The sequence below is a fragment of the Lissotriton vulgaris genome, chromosome 7 (assembly GCF_964263255.1).
Source record: "Lissotriton vulgaris chromosome 7, aLisVul1.2, whole genome shotgun sequence".
NCBI lineage: Eukaryota > Metazoa > Chordata > Amphibia > Caudata > Salamandridae > Lissotriton > Lissotriton vulgaris.
Window position 1 is genome coordinate 155,998,339 of NC_141695.1, and position 22,608 is coordinate 156,020,946.

A 22,608-nucleotide genomic window follows, 5' to 3' on the forward strand; every position below is an offset into this window, starting at 1 on the left:
GTGGTCCCCAAGAAGGACCCGGGTGAGTTTCGGCTAATACATAACTTGTCAGCCCCACGTGGTCTTTCCGTGAATGATGCGATAGACCCGGAAGTGTGTTCGGTGCGGTACGCATCTTTCGATGGGGCCGTCGCCATGTTGAATCGCCTGGGGCCCGGGGCGCTGATGGCAAAATCAGACATCGAGTCAGCGGTCCGGTTGCTCCCGGTGCACCCAGACGATCAGCGTCTCCTTGGTTTTATGTTTCAGGGTCGCTATTACATGGATAGATGTATGCCAATGGGGTGCTCTATATCCTGTGCCTATTTTGAATAGTTCAGTTGTTTTCTGCAATGGGTATTCACAAGGAAGACGGGTCTTCAGCATGTTATGCATTATCTCGATGACTTTCTGTTCTTGGGGGCAGCCGGGGATCCTGAATGTGGACAGGCCTTACATGAATTTTGTGTCTTAATGAATCATTTTGGTGTGCCATTGGCGCCAGGTAAGACTGTGGGTCCCTCAACTTTGCTCGAGTTTCTGGGGATCGAGCTCGACTCGGAAGAAGGTTGTTTCAGATTACCCAGGGAAAAAGTGTTAAAATTCAGGACATCCCTTGAAACATGTATTCGTGCGACGAAAGTAAACCTGCATCAATTGCAACAAGTGGTGGGCCAGTTGAATTTTGCCCTGAGAGTAATGCCAATGGCCCGCCCCTTTTCCCGCTCGATTGCACAAGCCATGGTTGGCCTGAAGGAAGGACATCACCGCACGAGGCTCTCGGCTGAGGTTCGCCAGGACATGCGCATTTGGTTGGCATTTCTGGCGGATTTCAATGGTCGAATTGTCTGGAACAAACCAGCGGTGTCCTCCGAGGAGCTGGGGCTGTGGACAGATTCGGCAGGGAGTATAGGTTTTGGTGCCATTTTCGGGACACAATGGTCGGCTTAGAAATGGCCGTCATGGTGGCATGAGTGTGGGCTCACGAGTAACATTGCATTTCTTGAACTCTTCCCTATTTTGGTGGCCTTGAAAACATGGCCTGAGGGGTTCCGGGATCACTCTGTTGTGTTCTGGTCTGATAACATGACCGTGGTTGAGTGTATCAATAGCCATAGGCACGTTGTAAATGGATCCTGAGACTGCTCAAGGAAATTGTGCTTTTATGTATGCAGTTGAATGTGCTCTTTAGGGCGCGACATGTCCCGGGGGTGCTGAACCAAGCAGCTGATGCGCTTTCTCGTTTCCGTATGCAGGCCTTTTGGGGTTTTCTGCCCACAGCGGACCCGGTGGCGGCCCCCTTTCCCGAAGCTCTTTGGTCTCTCGGTGCCCCGAACTACAAAACCTCGTGGGAGAGAGTTTAGCACCCAGGACAAGGAAGGCATATGAAGGGGCGTTTCGTTCCTATTGGTCCTTTTTGGGTTCTGCTAGGGGGGAGCTTTGGGGTCAAGAAGAGCTTGTCGTAAAATTTTTGCTGTCTTTACATCAGGCAGGCAAATCAGTAGCTACGGCCCAGAGGCATCGGGCCGCCATTTCCTTTATGGCAAAGGCTCATGGGATCCAGGACCCGACAGCGTCTTTCGTGGTGCAGAAAGCGCTACGTGGGTGGCAACGCCTTGAGGGTCGCAGAGTAGATGAGAGGCACCCGATAGGTCTGGATAGGTTGGCCCTGTTATTATCCGTACTCCCTGCAACGTGTTCATCCCAGTATGAAACAGTGTTATTCCGAGCCGCATTTGCGCTAGCATTCCATGGGGCTATGCGGGTAAGCGAACTAGTGGCGAGGAACAAGCAGGATACGATGGGGGGACTGTGCCGAGAGCACATTCAGGTCAAGGTGGAGACGATGACTGTCTCGTTTGTCAGGTCCAAAACCGATCAGGGTGCGATTGGGGACTGCATAATCATTCAGAGGATTCCCGGGTCTTCCATGTGCCCTGTTGCTTGCGTAGAGGAATATTTAGCGCAGAGGGTGGCATCATGGGGGGGACCTTGTTGAGACACGCTGACGCCACCCCACTGACGAGGTTTCAGTTCCAGTGGGTGCTTGCGATGTCAGTTTCGGCCGCGGGCTTGAACCCCGGCGAGTTCGGGACCCATTCCTTTCGGATAGGGGCTGCTACTGAGGCTACAGCCAGGGTTCTGAGTGTTGAAAAAGTAAAACGTTTGGGGCGTTGGTCCTCGGACTGTTACAAAAGGTATGTGCGGTTGCACATGTTGTGAAGCTGTAATGATGTACTCACGCTTCTTGTTTTTTGTTTGGTTTACAGTTTCGCAAGCTTACGAGGCGGGGCGGACTGTGCAGTCGACCCGGCACCTGGGAACCAGCGGTCAGACATCACCGGCTGCGGAAAAAGAGGTGTGGGTCGTGGGCCACTCATACATGAGGCGTGCCGCGGACATATTCAAAGCAGGTGACATGATTCACATGGCTGGGGAATACGGGTACAGGGTGACCTTCTACGGAAGGGGCGGGCTCTGTATTGACCAGTTTCAATCCTTTTTCGAGGGTTTGTTAGGGCGGACAAGGTCACCGCCGTCTATAATCATAGTTCATCTTGGGGGCAACGATTTGGTGGCCACTGGTAGACGACTTCTTCTTGAGGCAATGCTTTCCACAGTAAGTTGGTTGGCAAGAAGAGTTCCAGGGTGCACAATTGCATGGTCCCATATGATTCCACGTAAAGTGTGGCGGGGGTGATTTCGGTTTCTGCTCTGAATCACTCAGTGAAGAAAGTAAATAACAAATTGGGTAGACTGTTTCGTTCAAGTACATTGCATTCTATTCCGCATGGTTGTATTAAAGGGGACAGTATGTATTTGGGGGATGGGGTCCATTTGTCCCGGGTGGGCAATGAGTTACTCATAGGTGACCTCATAGCTTGGCTAAAGAGTTTAAAACATGACCTTTAGGCAGCAGTTGTTGTGGGGGGTCCGGATAGCCGGTCAACTATCCGGCCTGTGGCGGTAAGGTCATGATCGGTGAGCAGTAATTGGTAGATCCCTATGGGGGGGCATCACCCATTATGGATGGGAGCGCTCGGGGGAGGTGGCCATTGGCCCCTCAACGGGGAGGCGGTCCCTTCTAAGGATGGGCCGCCGAAAGGAAAGGAAAGGCGGTCAAGGCCCCTTTTCTGGATAGGAGGGGCTACGGGCCCCTCCTGGGGAATTTCCCGGGGCCAGGACATCTGCGACGGCAGATCTGGTAAGTTGTGTGGGGTTGGGGAGGGGGTTTACGCTACCTTCTGGACACCTCACACGAGTCCTCGGACGACCTTTAAATGGCGTCGAGTTCATTGGGGCCCCCGTCAAGTCAAGGGAAATTGGTAGATGCACTTGAGGTACGCCTCTGTGCGGTCGCCCCTCACAAGTGAGGGGGGTATTTCTGGTTTAGGGATCTGACACCGGTTACGACCTTGCCGTTGGCCCTTAACGTTAGGATGTACAATTTCAAGTTAAATGTTTTGTAGGATGTTAGTTCGGCTAGGAGAACCTTTGTATTAGAAATATGTTAAGGTTAGCCAAACATCGTAATGTGGAAATGAAATTGTACTTAATATGAAACTGTTATTTTAATGTTTTGATTTTGTTTCATATTTTAATAAATACGGCCGGGAGGGTCACTCCCTCCCGCCTTCCAAAAGTTCAAAACCGTTTCCGGTTTCCCATCCTTGGGGATTGTGTCGAGAGGGGGTGGCGGGTATCTCAGCCATATGGAAAGGGGCGACCATTCGGTCCCCCCGAACGTATGGTGGAGTACTCCGATCCCCCCGGGAGGCCTTCTTGGGCGGGAGGCGAGTCTTGGCTGGTATGCCCGAAGCGGCGTAGCCGGGGCGCGCCTTTTCCCGCCCTGGAGTGGGTTGTCCTAGACACAGACGCGGCCGGCCACGCCCCCGGAGGCAGGCGGAGGCGGGTTTACGCCCGCCCGAAGACGGATAAAAGAAGCAACAAGCCAAGAAAGCATCCTCTTGTTCCTATGCTCTGAAGCTGCACCTCCCCACTGCACGTGAGCTCGAGACGGAACGAAGAGTCAATTTTGACCCACCCACCAGCCCCTGAAGACAGCCAGTTGTTTTTAAATAAAGTTTGGATGTGGTAACCCTATTTCTTACAGGTTGTGATGATTGTTGTGCTATTTTGAGTATGCAATAAAGAGAACTGTCATTTACTGTATGTTTGTTTTAATAAAGTAATGTTGCACTAGTATTGATCAGTAATCATACGTAAGTAGTTATGGTTGCCTTCTTTAATTTAGTAATTTTAGTCACTTGTCGTATTTATTTTGGTCGGGCGGTAAGGTCATGATCGGTGAGCAGTAATTGGTAGATCCCTATGGGGGGGCGTCACCCATTATGGATGGGAGCGCTCGGGGGAGGTGGCCATTGGCCCCTCAATGGGGAGGCGGTCCCTTCTAAGGATGGGCCGCCGAAAGGAAAGGAAAGGCGGTCAAGGCCCCTTTTCTGGATAGGAGGGGCTACGGGCCCCTCCTGGGGAATTTCCTGGGGCCAGGACATCTGCGACGGCAGATCTGGTAAGTTGTGTGGGGTTGGGGAGGGGGTTTACGCTACCTTCTGGACACCTCACACGAGTCCTCGGACGACCTTTAAATGGCGTCGAGTTCATTTGGGCCCCCGTCAAGTCAAGGGAAATTGGTAGATGCACTTGAGGTACGCCTCTGTGCGGTCGCCCCTCACAAGTGAGGGGGGTATTTCTGGTTTAGGGATCTGACACCGGTTACGACCTTGCCGTTGGCCCTTAACGTTAGGATGTACAATTTCAAGTTAAATGTTTTGTAGGATGTTAGTTCGGCTAGGAGAACCTTTGTATTAGAAATATGTTAAGGTTAGCCAAACATCGTAATGTGGAAATGAAATTGTACATAATATGAAACTGTTATTTTAATGTTTTGATTTTGTTTCATATTTTAATAAATACGGCCGGGAGGGTCACTCCCTCCCGCCTTCCAAAAGTTCAAAACCGTTTCCGGTTTCCCATCCTTGGGGATTGTGTCGAGAGGGGGTGGCGGGTATCTCAGCCATATAGGAAAGCACATATACATTTCCTTTGGCCACAATTTGCTGGGTTTCGATTTTGGAATAAATACAATGAATAAGCTCAGGAATAAATATCATCAATAAATAGAATAAATATCAGGAATAAATATCATCAAGAAATAGAATAGATATCACTTTTTGTTTAGCAGAATAAATACTGCTTCATTTAAATAAACAAACACATGTTCATTCTGGTATCGCTGCCACCAATTAAATACTTCAGGAACATTACACTTGCAATACGTTTCAGGATGGAAATATTACTCTTACAGTTTATGATGACTTCACTGATAATGAATACTGGCTTCTCTGGGCACAAAAGGAGTGTTGGGACACTTTAAGAATCACTCGGGGGTTATGCGCGTGTATCTAGAAGGCAAGGAAACACAGTGAACAGTTCATTTACACTCGGCTGCCACCGGGTTGAGATCTCTGCTTCCCGGTGGGGTCTAAGCGCGCCTATGGGCTTTATCACTGCTAGCACTCAGGCGGCACCAGTTCAAAGTCTCTAGACTGACGAACGGGGCTGCCGAAGAGGTCACACAATCTTCGCGCTCAGTCAGATAAATGCCGGTTCACAGTTCCTTTATAACGCCACTTCCCACCTGAAGAAACGGGCCCACCTCACATCGGCTGCAATCGGAAAGCGATTCAGTCAGGGCTCAGCACTTCTCACGCCAGCAACTGGGTTCTCAGGGGCTCCACGGACCTCCCTCCGACTTCCTCATACAGGGATGGTTCCCGCCCAAAGCTACAGCCGCCGATTTACTGGGGAGGGGCAGAGACAGTAGTCCCGCCCAACGAAGGCCGGCCTTTCTCCACCCCGGCGCACCACCTCACCTTCAGACTGCGCAGGAAGCACTCTACGCCGGTGGGGCTCGAAGACGTCCAAGCTCCTCGCTGCAGGTGCCTGTCGCGAAGGGGGGCACAGAAAACACTTGCGGTCGCGGCGAACTTGCTCTCGCCTCGTGACCCGTGCCTGTCGTGATTCACCACCGGGGGGGCGGGGAGGCACACGAAAACGGCCACAGTCTCTGGGGGTAATGAGGCACTCGCTGGGCAGGCGCTGTAGGCGCGAGGGCACCGCACACGCAGCTGACTGGAACGCCAGTCAGGATCAACGCCAATGACCTTTGCTGCTCTACTGCCCGCGCTACCAGCCACCTCAGGGGTCAACAGGGCAGGTGTCAATCTGGTGTCATGTCTGGAATCTCCTTCTTCACCTAGATCTGGAACATCATTATCCTATCTAGTCTTCTGGACATCTAAAATGGCCGCCAGGGACTGGACCTTATATAGCCAGTGCCCTGAGGTGCTGGCTCTTGCCAGTAGGTTCTAGAACCTTCTTTGGGCTAGGCCAATGACATGGCACTTTTGAGATGTATTTGGGACCCTAACAGCCACCATACTGTGGTTCTAGAGCAGCCATTTTGTGTACCTGAGGAAAATAATGGAATTCCTGTCAGGAATGCGCGCCAAGTAAAAGGGCGCCAAAACCTTGAAAGGTCAAGGTTCATGGAGGCTCCAAGGGGAGTCACTCACATGAGGAAAAAGGGATGGCCACCATTTTGAGGCCATTCATTCAGGTTGCCAGTCCCAGTCTATAATGTCACAGGTTTCGTCAGGTGCCTTCTAAATAGGTGCCAAAAACATTGTGAACAACTGCGCGTCAAGGAACATCTAGCCCCATGAAACAGTACATAAAAAGTGCTGGTAGACAAAAAAAAGCGACAAATTTTGGGAGGTACAGGGGAACAAAAAAATCGTAGTGGTGAGGGGACTCTCAGAAGCAGACGGGTCTAACATGCGTCCCCCTCAGCTGAAAGTGGGGAGAGCTACCCAACGCCTTGGGAGTTCTCAACACTAAGGTGGAAAAACCTGGAGAGACCGTCTGCATTGGCGTGGTCAACTCCGGGTCGGTGTTCCACCCGAAAGTCCATTCCCTGTAGGAAGATAGACCACCTCAACAGTTTGGGGTTTTCCCCCTTCATCTGCATAAGCCAGCGAAGGGGTCGGTGGTCTGTCTGAACAAGGAAGTGTGAACCAAACAAGTATGGTCGCAGCTTCTTCCGTGCCCAGACCACCGCAAAGGCTTCCCGCTCAATGGTACTCCGCCTCTGTTCCCGGGGAAGCAGTCTCCGTGACAGAAAGACCACGGGTTGAACCAGACCCTCTTCATTGAGTTGTGATAACACCGCCCCAATGCCAATGTCGGATGCATCTGTCTGGACAATGAATTCCTTCATGAAGTCTGGAGCCTTCAAGACGGGAGCGTTACACAATGCTTGTTTCAGAGTGTCGAAGGCTCGCTGACAAGCCTCCATCCAGATGACTCTCCGGGGTTGCTTCTTGGCCGTGAGTTCAGTAAGGGGTGCCACGATAGTGCCATACCCCTTCACGAACCGTCTGTAATAGCCTGTGAGGCCCAGGAAGGCTCGGACCTCAGTCTGGGTCTTGGGGGGTTTCCAGGCCATGATTGCCTCAATCTTCCCCTGAAGGGGCTGCACCTTTCCCCTGCCCACCAAGTGACCTAAGTAAACTACTGACCCCTGTCCAATCTGACATTTGCTGGCCTTGATCGTCAAGCCAGCCCTTTCCAGGGCCTGGAGAATGGCTTGCAAGTGCTGCAAGTGATCCTCCCAACTACTACTGAAGACAGCTATGTCATCCAAGTAGGCAGCAGCGAAGGACTCAATCCCGGTGAGGATCGTGTTCACCAACCGCTGAAAAGTGGCAGGAGCGTTCTTGAGCCCGAAGGCCATGACACAGAACTGGTAGTGTCCATCAGCTGCGGAGAAGGCTGACCTTTCCTTGGCTCCATCAGTCATGGGAATCTGCCAGTACCCTGCAGTGAGGTCAATGGTACTGAGATATTGGGAAGCTCCCAACCGGTCAATCAGTTCATCCGCCCGAGGGATCGGATGAGCATCCGTTTTGGTTACCGAATTTAGTCCTCGGTAATCCACACAGAATCGCAATTCTGGTGTGGCGCCAGGTGGAGCAGCTTTGGGCACCAAAACCACCGGGCTAGACCAAGGGCTACTTGAAGGTTCGATGACTCCTAGCTCCAGCATCTTAGCTACTTCACTTCGAATGCTGGCCTTCACCTTGTCAGACAGCCGGTAAGACTTGGACTTCACAGGTGGGATGTCTCCTGTGTCCACATCATGGGTACACAGGTGGGTCTTACCCGGGACAAGGGAGAACAGAGGAGCGAATGACCCCAAGACCTGGCGACATTCCTCCTGCTGCTCAGGAGTCAGGGATGGCGAGAGTTTCACTCCCTCCACCGACCCATCCTTTTCTTGAGACGCAAAGAGGTCAGGGAGAGGCTCTGTGTCCTCTTCCTCTGATCCGTCAGTCACCATAACCAGCATGACTTCGGGCCTCTCGTAGTGGGGCTTGAGGCGGTTGGCATGTAACACCCGATGCGGATGCCGAGGGGTCTTCACGTCCACCAGGTAGGTAGCCTTGCCCATCTTCTCCAACACCTCATAGGGGCCTGTCCAACGGTCCTGGAGGGCACTCAGCTCTCCAGGCTCCATCACCCACACCTTCTGACCGGGCTCCAGCTCCACTGGGTGAGCGTTGTGGTCATACCACGCTTTCATAACTGACTGACTGGCTTCCAAGTTGTCAGAAGCTTGCTTCCACAACTTAGCCATTTGGCTCCGGAAGGCCAGCATGTAGCTCACCACGTCCCGGGGACCTTTCTGAGGAGACTTTTCCCAGGAGTCCCTTACCAGGCTGAGAGGTCCACGTACAGGGTGCCCGTGCAAAAGCTCAAAGGGGCTAAAGCCCACTCCCTTCTGTGGCACTTCCCTGTAAGAAAAGAGCAAACAGGGTAGGAGGACGTCCCATTTCCTCCGCAGGCTTTCGGGTAGACTTCTGATCATACCCTTCAAGGTTTTGTTGAACCTTTCTACAAGGCCATTGGCCTGTGGGTGATAAGGAGTGGTAAACCGGTAGGTCACTCCACACTCCTTCCACATTGCCCGCATGTACGCTGACATGAAGTTGGTCCCCCTGTCAGACACAACTTCTTTGGGGAATCCCACTTGGGTAAAGATCCCCATCAGGGCCTTCGCCACTACCGGTGCAGTAATGGTTCTCAGAGGTATTGCCTCCGGATACCTTGTGGCATGATCCACCAGTACCAGGATAAACCTGTGACCGGATGATGTCGGTGGATCTAGGGGCCCAGCAATGTCGATGCCCACCCTTTCAAAGGGGGTGCCAATGACGGGAAGTGGTTCCAGGGGAGCCTTCAGCTTCATCCCTGTTTTCCCACTGGCTTGGCATGACACACACGACCAACAGTATGTGTCGGACGGCACCCTCATTCGAGGCCAATAAAAGTGGGGGACAAGCCGTGCAAAGGTCTTGTCCTGACCCAGGTGTCCTGCCAAGGGAATCTCATGAGCCAACTCTAATAGGAAGGCTCGGTAACACTGTTGGCCTACTAGGGCCCGTGACAGTCCGTGCACTGGCGCCCTGGGCTCACTGTAGAGGAGACCATCCTCCCAGGAAACACGATAGTTCCCAGACTCGTTACCGGCTGCCTGGGCTTCAGCCTGTTGCCTCAGACCCTTGAGGGTGGGACATTCCCTCTGTCCCTTGCTCAGTTCCTCCCTGGATGGTCCCCCCTCCACTCGCCACTCAGCGGGGAAAGGCAGATCCTCCAACGGAACCATGTCCTCCTCCACGGACTCCGGGTCCATCTCCTCCAATGGCCTATCCGTCTCAGGGGGCACGGACATCGAGGCAGGCTCCTCCTGTCCTCGAGATGCTCCCTCATTGGCAGCTGGGTGGGCCATTGTTCCAGGCTCCAACCCACGCGACTTCTCCTCTCGAGCAGCCGTTTACCTGGTGCTCACACAGGCCCAATCAGGTGTACCCAGCATCTCAGAATGAGTCCGGTATTCCACCTCCTTCCAAGCATTGTCAATCAATCAATCAATCTAAGCATTTATATAGCGCACTACTCACCCAGAGGGTCTCAAGGCGCTGGGGGTGGGGGTTCGCTACTGCTCGAACAGCCAGGTCTTGAGTTGCTTCCTGAAGGCGAGGTGGTCCTGGGTCAGGCGGAGGTGGGTCGGGAGGGTGTTCCATGTCTTGGCGGCGAGGTAGGAGAAGGACCGTCCCCCTGTGGTGGCTCTTCGGATGCGGGGTACGGCGGCGACGGCATGTCCGGTCGATCGAAGCTGGCATTTGGGAGCGTAGAAGTTGAGGCGGCTGTTGAGGTATCCTGGGCCTTGGTTGTGTAGGGCTTTGTGTGCGTGGATGAGGAGTCGGAAGGTGATTCTCTTGTTGATCGAGAGCCAGTGCAGGTCTCTCAGGTGTCCGCAGATGTGGCTGCGACGGGGCATGTCCAGGATGAGTCGTGCTGAGGCGTTCTGGATCCGCTGGAGTCTCTTCTGGAGTTTGGCGGTGGTTCCGGCGTAGAGGGAGTTGCCGAAGTCCAGACGGCTGGTGACGAGGGCCTGGGTGACCGTCTTCCTGGTTGTGCTCCATATCATTGCCCAGCAGACAATCGACTGGCACGGCGGGGCTTACGGCAACTCGAAGTGAACCTGCAACCCCTCCCCACTCAAAGGGAACCTCAGCCACGGGATAGTGGCTCATTCTGCCGTCAGCCATCGTGGCTGGATGAAGTACGCCTGGAATCACCTGCTCTGAGGACACCAGATGACTCCTGACTATAGTCATACTGGCTCCTGTATCTCTCAGAGCTTCCCCTCTATGGCCATTGATGGTGACCCATTGCCCATACTTGGTAGTATTTGAGGGCACCTGGATCTTTGGAACCATCTCCCGATCACCCAGGGACACTAAGGTGACACCCGCCCACTCCCTCCCCTTTACTAAGGGCATCTCCTCCCGGAGCGCTACACTAGCAACTCCCGGGGCCTTTCCTCCAGTGGGAGGGCGTGGTCTCTTTGGGCATTTCGCGTCTCCCTTATAATGTCCAACACCACCGCACTCAAAGCAATGGACAACCCTTGGCTGCTGACTCTGGCCAGCATTAGGGTTCTTTTGCGGGCTAGCCTTAGAGTTGGAGAAGAAACTTTTCCCCTTAAAGTTATTTTGGGGGCCTTTGGAGAACTCCTGTTTCTTATTATCTCCCCCCTCTTTCTTCTGGGGAGCGCCCAGTCCGGACTTTTGAGAATCTCCTCCCGTCCTCTTCATGGACACTCGGGTACTTACCCAAATGTCCACCTCCTCAGCAAGCTAACGGGGGCAAGTAAGTTTGCTGTCTACCAGCTGCTGCCTCAGCTCGGGAAGACATTTCTCGAGTAGATGTTCCTTGAGTATTACATTGTACAACCCTCGATAGTCTTGCACCTCACTACCTTGGACCCACCCATCTAGGGCTTTCTTGGCATAATCCAGGAAGTCAACCCAATTCTGTGAGCTCAGTTTGTGGCTGCCCCTAAACCTCTGCCGGTATTTCTCTGGGGTCAACCCAAACTTCCTGATGAGCGCCACCTTCATGGCGGGGTAGTCTATCTGATCCTCCCGGTCTAGGGCCAATAAGGCATCCCTACCTGTCGGAGGCATGTAGCAATACAATCCACCACCCCAATGCTTCTCATGGATCCATGGGCTCTTAAGGAGACCTCATAGGCTGCCAGCCACTTAGCTATGTCATCTCCAGCGGTATAACTGGCGACCATGTCCTTGGGTAAGTGAGGCCTGAGCTCTCTGGCAAATTCCTTAGACTCGACACTCTCCGGAGTGATGTTATGGGCCCTGAGGTCGAGCTCTCGTAGCTTGAGCTCGTGTTCCATCCTCTTCCCTTCCATCTCCAGCATGGCTAACTCCTACCTCAATTGTCTTTCCTCTCTTCTGTCAGCTAACTCGGTCTCTGACAACCCTCCTGTTGATGCACTGCTGCCCTCCCGTAAGGCTACCTTGGGGCTGATTATCATCTCACCCACCCCCAGGGGACATTCCGCAGTCCTCTCAACGACAGTACCCCTGTCTGACTCCTCCTCCTCTACCGTTCCCTCCGGATGCGCTTCCACCCAGGCTCGCAGACTAATACGGAGCTCCTCTCTTTTGGCCCCTCGCCTAACGAACACTCCCCTTTCCTGACAGAACTCCTTGAGCTGTGCCACAGTATAGGTCTCCAGCTCTGACATGTCGAATTCCATCTTGTCAGTGAAAAGTGTGGACAACCACCTCGAAGTAGGTTACAAGGATAGGAACTCTGAGGGTCACCTCCACCCACCTCTAGAAGAGAATTTGGAAAAAGCTAAATATTGAATTGGAGGGTCGCTGGGAGAAAACTCTGGGTGTGTACCTGTGGCACACACTGAATTATTATGGGGTCCAAAACAAGCACGACTCGTAATCCCACCGCTGAGCACCAATTTTATGTTGGACCTGCGATGGGCATGCCCAGCACAAAGGGGGTAGCTTGGCTCAAGTGTCAAGGCAAGTGAAGGCTATCGTGTTAAGCCGGCTTTGACCCAATAATATCTCCTTGTACAACCACCAAAAAGAAGGACACCAGACCACTGCTGTAGAAAAATACGATTCCTTTATATAAAAATTCTCTGTTGTGAATGGGGATCAATTAGGAAAGCACATATACATTTCTTTTGGCCACAATTTGCTGGGTTTCGATTTTGGAATAAATACAATAAATAAGCTCAGGAATAAATATCATCCATAAATAGAATAAATATCAGGAATAAATATCATCAATAAATAGAATAAATATCAGGAATAAATATCATCAATAAATAGAATAGATATCACTTTTTGTTTAGCAGAATAAATACTGGTTCATTTAAAGAAACAAACACATGTTCATTCTGGTATCGCTGCCACCAATTAAATACTTCAGGAACATTACACTTGCAATACGTTTCAGGATGGAAAGATTACTCTTACAGTTTATGATGACTTCACTGATAATGAATACAGGCTTCTCTGGGCACAAAAGGAGTGTTGGGACTCTTTAAGAATCACTCGGGGGTTATGCGCGTGTATCTAGAAGGCAAGGAAACACAGTGAACACTTCATTTACACTCAGCTGCCACCGGGTTGAGATCTCTGCTTGCCGGTGGGGTCTAAGCGCGCCTATGGGCTTTATCACTGCTAGCACTCAGGCGGCACCAGTTCAAAGTCTCTAGACTGACGAACGGGGCTGCCGAAGAGGTCACACAATCTTCGCGCTCAGTCAGATAAATGCCGGTTCACAGTTCCTTTATAACGCCGCTTCCCACCTGAAGAAACGGGCCCACCTCACATCGGCTGCAATCGGAAAGCGATTCAGTCAGGGCTCAGCACTTCTCACGCCAGCGATGGGATTCTCAGGGGCTCCACGGACCTCCCTCCGACTTCCTCATACAGGGATGGTTCCCGCCCACAGCTACAGCCGCCGATTCACTGGGGAGGGGCAGAGACAGTAGTCCCGCCCAACGAAGGCTGGCCTTTCCCCGCCCCGGCGCACTACCTCACCTTCAGACTGGACAGGAAGCACTCTACGCCGGTGGGGCTCGGAGACGTCCGAGCTCCTCGCTGGAGGCGCCTGTCGCGAAGGGGGGGACAGAAGACACTCCCGGTCGTGGCGAACTTGCTCTCGCCTCGCGACCCGAGTCTGTCGTGATTCACCACCGGGGGGGGGCGGGGAGGCACACGAAAACGGCCACAGTCTCTGGGGGTAATGAGGCACTGGCTGGGCAGGCGCTGTAGGCGCGAGGTCACTGCACACTCAGCTGACTGGAACGCCAGTCAGGATCAACGCCAATGACCTTTGCTGCTCTACTGCCCGCGCTACCAGCCACCTCAGGGGTCAACAGGGCAGGTGTCAATCTGGTGTCAAGTCTGGAATCTCCTTCTTCACCTAGATCTGGAACATCATTATCCTATCTAGTCTTCTGGACATCTAAAATGGCCGCCAGGGACTGGACCTTATATAGCCAGTGCCCTGATGTGCTGGCTCGTGCCAGTAGGTTCTAGAACCTTCTTTGGGCTAGGCCAACGACATGGCACTTTTGAGATGTATTTGGGACCCTAACAGCCACCATATAGTGGTTCTAGAGCAGCCATTTTGTGTACCTGAGGGAAATAAAGGAATTCCTGTCAGGAATGCACGCCAAATAAAAGGGCGCCAAAACCTTGAAAGGTCAAGGTTCATGGAGGCTCCAAGGGGAGTCACTCACATGAGGAGAAAGGGATGGCCACCATTTTGAGGCCATTCATTCAGGTTGCAAGTCCCAGTCTATAATGTCACAGGTTTTGCCAGGTGCCTTGTAAATAGGTGCCAAAAACCTTGTGAACAACTGGGCGTCAAGGAACATCTAGCCCCATGAAACAGCACATAAAAAGTCCTGGTAGACAAAGAAAAGCGACAAATTTTGGGAGGTACAGAGGAACAAAAAAAATCATAGTGGTGAGGGGACTCTCAGAAGCAGATGGGTCTAACACACATACACTACTGAATCGATTTACAACAAATCACAAAAAGCATGCTTTCAGGATAACACTAGCTTTTTGGCAGATTTGGTGTAATTCCATTTAGCCATATTAACTGCAGCGCTGTCGAAAATTCCCTGTAGAAGTTGCATGGGGAAACTGTGTTTTGGAATTTCCTCTATTTCTTGGACCCTGCTTGATAGATCAACCCGAAACGTTCTAGGAGCTGCGGTGGATTATATTTAATTTTTGGAAAGTTTTGGGAAGATTCGTCCTACAGAGACAAAATTATTAGGAAATTTAAAAAAGCTCATATGATGGACAGCCTGACATAACTATAATTACACAGTGGCAACCATACTTTTCTTGAGGCTGGTAATACAGTGAAAAACCTCAAGTACCTCATTACTAGATCCCTCTGAAGTCATGCAAAATCCTCAAAATTCTTTCATAAAGATGCGGGACATCAAGTGATTACTAGGTGTCCCTCTCGAGTCAGAATTAAATGGTTTATATAAAGTTGCAGCACATCAACTCGTTACTAGAGGTCCCTCCTAACCCCTTCTGTGCTCCTGACGGAACAGTTCCGTCATGAGCCACGGTGGGCGTGTGCTCATGATGGAACCATTCCGTCTTGACACCCACTGGCAGATGAATTGTCTGTCTTAGTGGAGGATATTGATGTGCCGATAGTGCAGCAAGAGGCATCTGGGTTGCAGCCTTCCCATGGGAAGTGCTGATCTCTGGGTTGCCTCAGGCATGGTGCAGCCAGAATTGCCGGACTTCACTGGTGTTCCAGGATGTAGAGTGGATACTGAAAACTTTTACCTATACATGTATTTCAGTTGTTTATGGACGATACATTTTTGGCAGAGATTGTGGACTCATTTGTATGCTGAGCAGTATTTGTGGTACAACAGTGCCTGCCTTAGGCACCAGTCTAAAGCTACCTGGTGGACTACCACAAATCTGGAAGAGATGAAGTTCTTAGGGTTAACTTTTTTGATGGGTTTGTCAAGGAAGCCATTGATGTCTTCATATTGGTCTACTAGTCCTTAGATGGCAATGGCTATATTTCCGGCAATCATGAGTCGTGATCAGTATTTGCTACTGCTACGGATGCTGCATTTTGTTGATAATGGTTTAGCATTGCCACGAGATCACCCTGATTGTGACCGTCTTTTAAGATTCAGCCTGTCATAATTTCACTTTGTAGATCGATTTTCTGAGATCTATGTTCTAGGGAAGGAAATAGCTGTGGATGAGTCTTTGGTCTTGTTCAAGTGCTGCTTGGTTTTTAGGCAGTACATTTGTAGCAAGAGGGTACGCTATGGAATCAAGATGTATAAGTTGTGTGACAGTAGGACTAGTTATGTCTCTAATTAAGGGGTGTACCCCTGGATTGACCTCCATTGTTATCCGTCCACCTTTGAAGTGAGTGACAAAATTGTGTGGGAACTTGGAAGAGGCCTTTTTAACAAAAGTCACCTTTTATATGTATATAACTTCTACACTACAGTTGTTCAGGGAACTGGCCAAAGTGGACACTGTTGCTTGTGGCACAATCCATTCTAACCACAAAGGGTCCTCAAAAAAACTTGTTTACAAAAAGCTTGAGCGGGGACAGTGCAGTGCGTTGTGTAGTGAGCACCTTCTAGCTGTGAAGTTTGCAGACAGCTGATATGTCTACATGCTGACTACCATCCATGATGAAAGCACTTCACCTGTGAATGTTGGGGGTCAGGTTGCTGACGTGCGGAAAATGTGCATTTTAGACTATAATAGGCGCATGGGTGGTATTGATAGAGTAGATCGGAGGTTGGAACCTTACACTGCTATTCGTAAGGCTTACATTTGGTAAAAGAAGTTGGCTATCCATCTTTTCCACCTGGCAACCTTTAATGCTTTTGTTGTATTTAAGGATTGTTGTCCTGAGTCAATGATGACTTTCATTAAGTTTCAGGATTCTGTGATAGACAGCCTTGTTGTAGTAGAACAGGCAAGTGTTTCTAGAGTTGGAGTGGTGGTGAATGTGGCTAGATTGAAAGATCCTAAAAAACAAAAAATGGAGTGAAGAGATATGATCAGTCATGGACTCAACCTCCTCTGCAAACTAAGGAAAAACAGAAAGAGTCCACTCTGAGTTGCAAAACATAGTGCTAACCTTTCAAAAAGTGGCTAAACCCAAGTAAACCGTTGGGTTACTAGTATGGGAGAAAACTTATTGTTTTCTCAAATAACCCTCACCCACCAAAAGGTCCCTTGGTGGCATGCTTCATCATCTGGTTCTTCCTGCCCGCTTCTTTAAGTAAAGTGAAGTGAAGTGAAGCTTATATATTTGGTGTAAGAGTGGAAGGGTCAGAAGTGAGTGAATTAAAAAATACCTGTCTTTGTGGAGAAACTAAACTTTAATGCTCCCTTAAGATGGCATTAATAACATGGGGAATAAGGAGGAACAAGTTCTTTAATGAGCAGTTCCCTCACTGGTCGACATGTTTCGAAGCCTACCCCTAAGCTTACCACTCTGACTATTGCCTGGTGACGTTGGGCTATTGGGTGTTCTAAAGTAATATACAATCACTGTGCAATACATTCATTCTATACCTGCTTGGTACTTTTTCACAACAGAATGAAAGTGCATTTCTTAATTAACACATTTTTAGGTTGACTAATTGGACCCCATGAGCTTCAACACAGGAGGGGAGGAACTTTTTAGTCACACATTCATCAAAGCCTCTCCTTCATCCAAGGAAATACTGCCTGTCTGTGGCTCCGTTATTTTAGAAAACGTGTTGTTTCTCCCATGATAGTAACCAAATGGTTTGCTTGGGTTTAGTTACTTTTTGGAAGGTTATCACTATATTTTGCGACTCAGAGTGGACTCTTTGTTTTTTCCATAGATTTAAAGATTGCCACTTTCCTGACCGCATTCCTCCCAGGCCCTAAAACGACTTGCCCAGCAGGAGATGTAGAGTCAGTTGGCAAAGAGGTGGAAGGAGAGTCGTATGTACTGGCCCGGGTGTCAATGTATTTAGTTTCAGATTTTGTTAGTAGATTTTTATCTACTTACAATCAGTTTGTGTTTCCTTTTTTGTATAAAAAAATCCTAAATGTGATGGTGGTGTGTGTAGGCTGTCGGTGTGCCTGAACTGGCTTGGCTGGCAGAGTGCATGGACTGGCACTTAGCTGGTGGTGTGCATGGACTGCTGCTTGGCTGGCAGTGTGCGTGAACTGGTGCTTGGCTGGCGGTGTGCATGGACTGGCCCTTGGCTGGTTGTGTATGTGTAGTGACATGCTACTGGTCACTACACACACTGGTAGCCAAACTCCAGTCCCCACAATCCGTCAGCTGGTGTGGTTGCTGTGTCAGGCATGTGGGTATGTAAAAGTGATTGGCCGTTGGATGGCGCTGTCTGCTGATGTGAGTGTTGTAATATGATTGGCCTGTGGCTGGTGGTGCGAATGGTTTTGTATGTGTCACCAGTATGAAAGGTCGTCACTTTACTGCTCACGAGCTGCGAGTCAGTAGTTCAGTTTCCTATCCCTTTAATTATTAACAGTGCATTTCATTGTTTTGAAATCTCTTGTTAATAAAATTGTACTTAATGAACCATCACTCACCCTTGTGCCGAATCTAACCAGTATGTGTGTGTGCTTGAGGAATTGACAGTTATGCAGTCATATTTGTCTTTTCTGTCTTTCTCAAGAAGGGTGTACCTTGTCCCTTTTTGTAAATGTTGTTATGTGTTGGTTACGTGCCTGGTGGAGTGAATGGTCTTGTGTGTACACGTACGAAAAGTGTGAATGGCCTGTAAAGTGATATGGCCTTCACGCGACTTTACAGCTCACGAGCTGTGAGCGGTGATTAGAGGGCTGCATGGGATTGTAGCAGTGCATGTATTAGTGCCTGGGCCATTCCAGGAGTACATGGGTACTGACTGGATGATTAGAGTACTACAAGGAGAGTGCATGGTGAATGTATACATGCTTGGGTTTTGGTGGAGTGATTGGATAAGTGCATGGTGCCATCTGGGTGATTGAAGGAGTGCATGACTACTGACAGGGCGATGGCTGGACGGCATGGGTAGTGCTCAGGTTATTGTAGCAGTGCATGAGTTAGTGCATGGGTACTTACTGGATGATTAGAGTACTGCAAGTAGAGCACATGGTGAATTTATAAGTGCTTGGGTTTTGGCGGAGTGATTGGATGAGTACACACATGCCACACCAGTCACGCCCTCTCCCTTAACCACTGTGCAAACGCGCCCACTGGCAGGTTTTAAGCTGGGGATTAATTCCCCTTGAATCCTGAGAATGCCAGGGGGACAACTAGCCCGCCAGGTGCCTCCAGTAAGCGCCACAGAACTGCGTTGCAGAGAGGTAGTCCGAGGCCATGCCCCTTTTAACACCTCTCTGCAATACATATCTGTGGCACTTACTGGAGGTACCTGGTGGGCTAGTTGGACCCCAGGGACCCTCAGTATTCAAGGGGACTTAATCCCCTAACTTAAAACACACCACAGGGTGCATTTTCACACTTGTCACATCAGGACCGCCCCCTCCCTTCACCACTGTGCAAACGCACCAGTGGCGCATTTTAAGTAGGGGGATTATTTCCCCTTGAATCATCAAGGGTCCCTGGGGTCCAAATAGACACTTTAAAAAACAAAATATATGCTGGAGGGGACAGCGTTGCCCCCATCCCACGGCCAATTATGGCCCCAGGGATCCCATCCCCCAGGGCCAGCCTGCCTTTTTTGTACTTAAAAAATATATATATTTAAAGGGGAAGGGGCCTCCCAGGACACTTCAAGCCCCGGGGACCCCATCCCCTGGGCCTGGCCACTCCATAGGGGGACCGTGGGGGAAGCCTCAATGCCCCCACTGTCCCTGCCGGCTCCTTGCCTCCTGCGGGAGCCGACATTGCTTTTCCACATGGGGAGCTGCGGACATGCGGTTATTTTTAGGGTTCAGGGCTAGGTTTGGGTACAGGGGTGCGGGGGTATTTTTAGGGTTCAGGGGTAGGTTTGGGTGTTGGGGTACAGGGGTATTTTAAGGGTTCAGGGCTAGGTTTGGGTTTTGGGGTACAGGGGTATTTTAGGGTTCAGGGGTATGTTTGGGTTTTGGTGTACAGGGGTATTTTTAGGGTTCAGGGCTAGGTTTGGGTTTTGGGGTACAGGGGTATTTTTAGGGTTCATGGGTAGGTTTGGGTTTTGAGGTACAGGGGTATTTATACGGTTCAGGGCTTGGTTTGGGTTTTGGGGTACAGGGGTATTTTTAGGGTTTAGGGACAGGTTTGGGTTTTGGGGTACGTGGTATATTTATAGGGTTAATTAGGGTTAATATGGGTTAGTGTTTAAGGGTGTTGGGGTATTTTAAGGAGTAAGGGTGGGTTATGATTATGGGGTGCAGGGGTGGGATTAGTTTTTAGGGTGTAAAGAGTAATAAAATAAAATAATAAATAAAAATAATATAAATAATGCAATTTAAAAGAATAAATGTTTTAATTAAATAAAAAAAGTGTGTGTATATATATATATATATTCACTGAAAAAACCATAGGTTTCACACCGGTTATAGTTAGGAATTAGCATTTAAAAAACCTATTAAATTCACTGAAAAAACCATAGGTTTCACACCAGTTATAGTTAGCTGGAAATTTTACTGATATAAAACCATTGAAATTCCCACGTTATAGTTAGTCGGACTCACTATAACTTGCGCGTGCAATGCACTGCTGATGACATCACATATTACATCACTCATGACATGGTCAGTGACATCACTCATGAAATCACTGATGACACCATCCTTGTGACACAGTGACAGACCTCCTCTCAGTGTAAAGTAACCCTTGAGACACATATTCAAAAATAGAAACTGAAATTTTTAAAAAATGGACATACCTATATCAGTTACAACAAGCAATTCTGTACTTCCACTATCTATATACACATCCACTCATTCACCAACAGTTCTATATAGTCACTCATACATATACTCACTCATCATATGAAGAGATACACCTATACATCCTGTTACACACCGACATTCATCCAAAAGTTACTCACACACATATTCACACGTGCAAATAAACTATTGAACAACCATTTATTTGAATATAGAGTTATACACACACTTCCACCTTACTTCTATTGAAAATTACACATATTTATTCTCTTAAACAATCACTTATAGAAACACATACTTATTTAAACAGGAAATCTTACAATCTCTTACTCTCACATATACTCACTTATATACATCAATATTCATATATACTAGATTAAAACATATGTAGTTACTGATAAAGACACTAGTGACACAGTCATTCACTCACTAACAAACACATATAGACACTCATCCACCCATACAGTCCTGTACATATGCTGTCTTTAAAACACATACAAACAAAGAGTCAGTCACTCATGCATCTATGTGCTAAGTAATACCCCCACCAAACCATATAGACACTCATACTGATACTAATAAAAATATCAAATAACCCATATACATACGCATGTAGCTACTTATCAACACATGTAGCCACTTATACACAAAGTGAAACACTAATATATGTATTTAAATATTTAAACATAACTCACTAATATTTATTTTTCAGAAAGACACATATTCACTGGATGGTGTCATCAGTGATGTCATGAGTGATGTCACTGACCATGTCATGAGTGATGTAATATGTGATGTCATCAGCAGTGCATTGCACGCGCAAGTTATAGTGAGTCCGACTAACTATAACGTGGGAATTTCAATGGTTTTATATCAGTAAAATTTCCAGCTAACTATAACTGGTGTGAAACCTATGGTTTTTTCAGTGAATTTAATAGGTTTTTTAAATGCTAATTCCTAACTATAACCGGTGTGAAACCTATGGTTTTTTCAGTGAATTTCATAGGTTTTTTAAATGCTAATTCCTAACTATAACTGGTGTGAAACCTATGGTTTTTTCAGGGAATTTCATAGGTTTTTTTAATGCTAATTCCTAACTATAAGTTTCACTTTATAAATAAGACTGTTAGCACTCTAGTTGTTCTTTTTAACACTCTGGTACATTCTGTCATTGGGCTACAGTTGGGCTACATCTAGTTGAAATTTGGGCTACATTTACAATTTTTGGTCTCTGGTGGCCATCTTTGGGCTACATTGGGCTACTTTGGGCTACATTTAGGCTACATTTTGGCTCTAACATATATTAAGCCCAATGTAGCACAATACATATTTTTCTAAAGTTAATTTTTTTACAAACCACTTCAGAATAGGGCTACCTGTCCCTACAATTATCCCATTTTTTTTTTTAATTTTTTTGGGGAGCGCTCCCGGAGCGCGCCCCGGGGAGCGCCCCGAAAAGCGTATTTCTGAAAAGCGCCCCGGGGCGCGCTCCGGGGAGCGTCCCGTAAGCGCCAATATCGCGAACGAAAACATGATTGTGACGTATCGCGTAGCCGCGTATGCGTGAAACGCACGACGTAAGCGCACCCACGCGCTTACGCTACGCGACCCGGGGCGCGCCCCCGGGCACGGCCCGGGGCGCGTAGCGTAAGCGCGTCGGGTCATGTGCCCTAAAAATAACACTTTTGATTCGTTCATAACAGTTTTGGTTTCATAATGATAAAACCCCTGGTGAAACGCACGACGTAAGCGCACCGACGCGCTTACGCTACGCGACCCGGGGCGCGCCCCCGGGCACGCCCCGGGGCGCGTAGCGTAAGCGCGTCGGGTCATGTGCCCTAAAAATAACACTTTTGATTGGTTCATAACAGTTTTGGTTTCATAATGATAAAACCCCTGGTCATGTGACCTAAAATTAACACTTCTCATTGGTTCATGATATTTTTTTTTTCCAAATGAGGAAAGCCCCCACCTTTTTTTCCTTATTCTACCTTTTTGCTTTGAGAGAGGAAGACCTTTACTTTTATCTATAGAAAATGACTACATTAGCTGCAGCTGCTGGATCTTCTGGACCACCACCACCACCACCACCACCACCACAAGGACCTCCTCAACTTCACAGTGGTGGAGATCCAGAACAGGAGGAGGATGAGGACGAAGAGGACAGTAGATTCGTCCCAGAGGACAACATAACATACAAACCAAAAGAGCACATCATTTGCCAATTTTTTTCTAT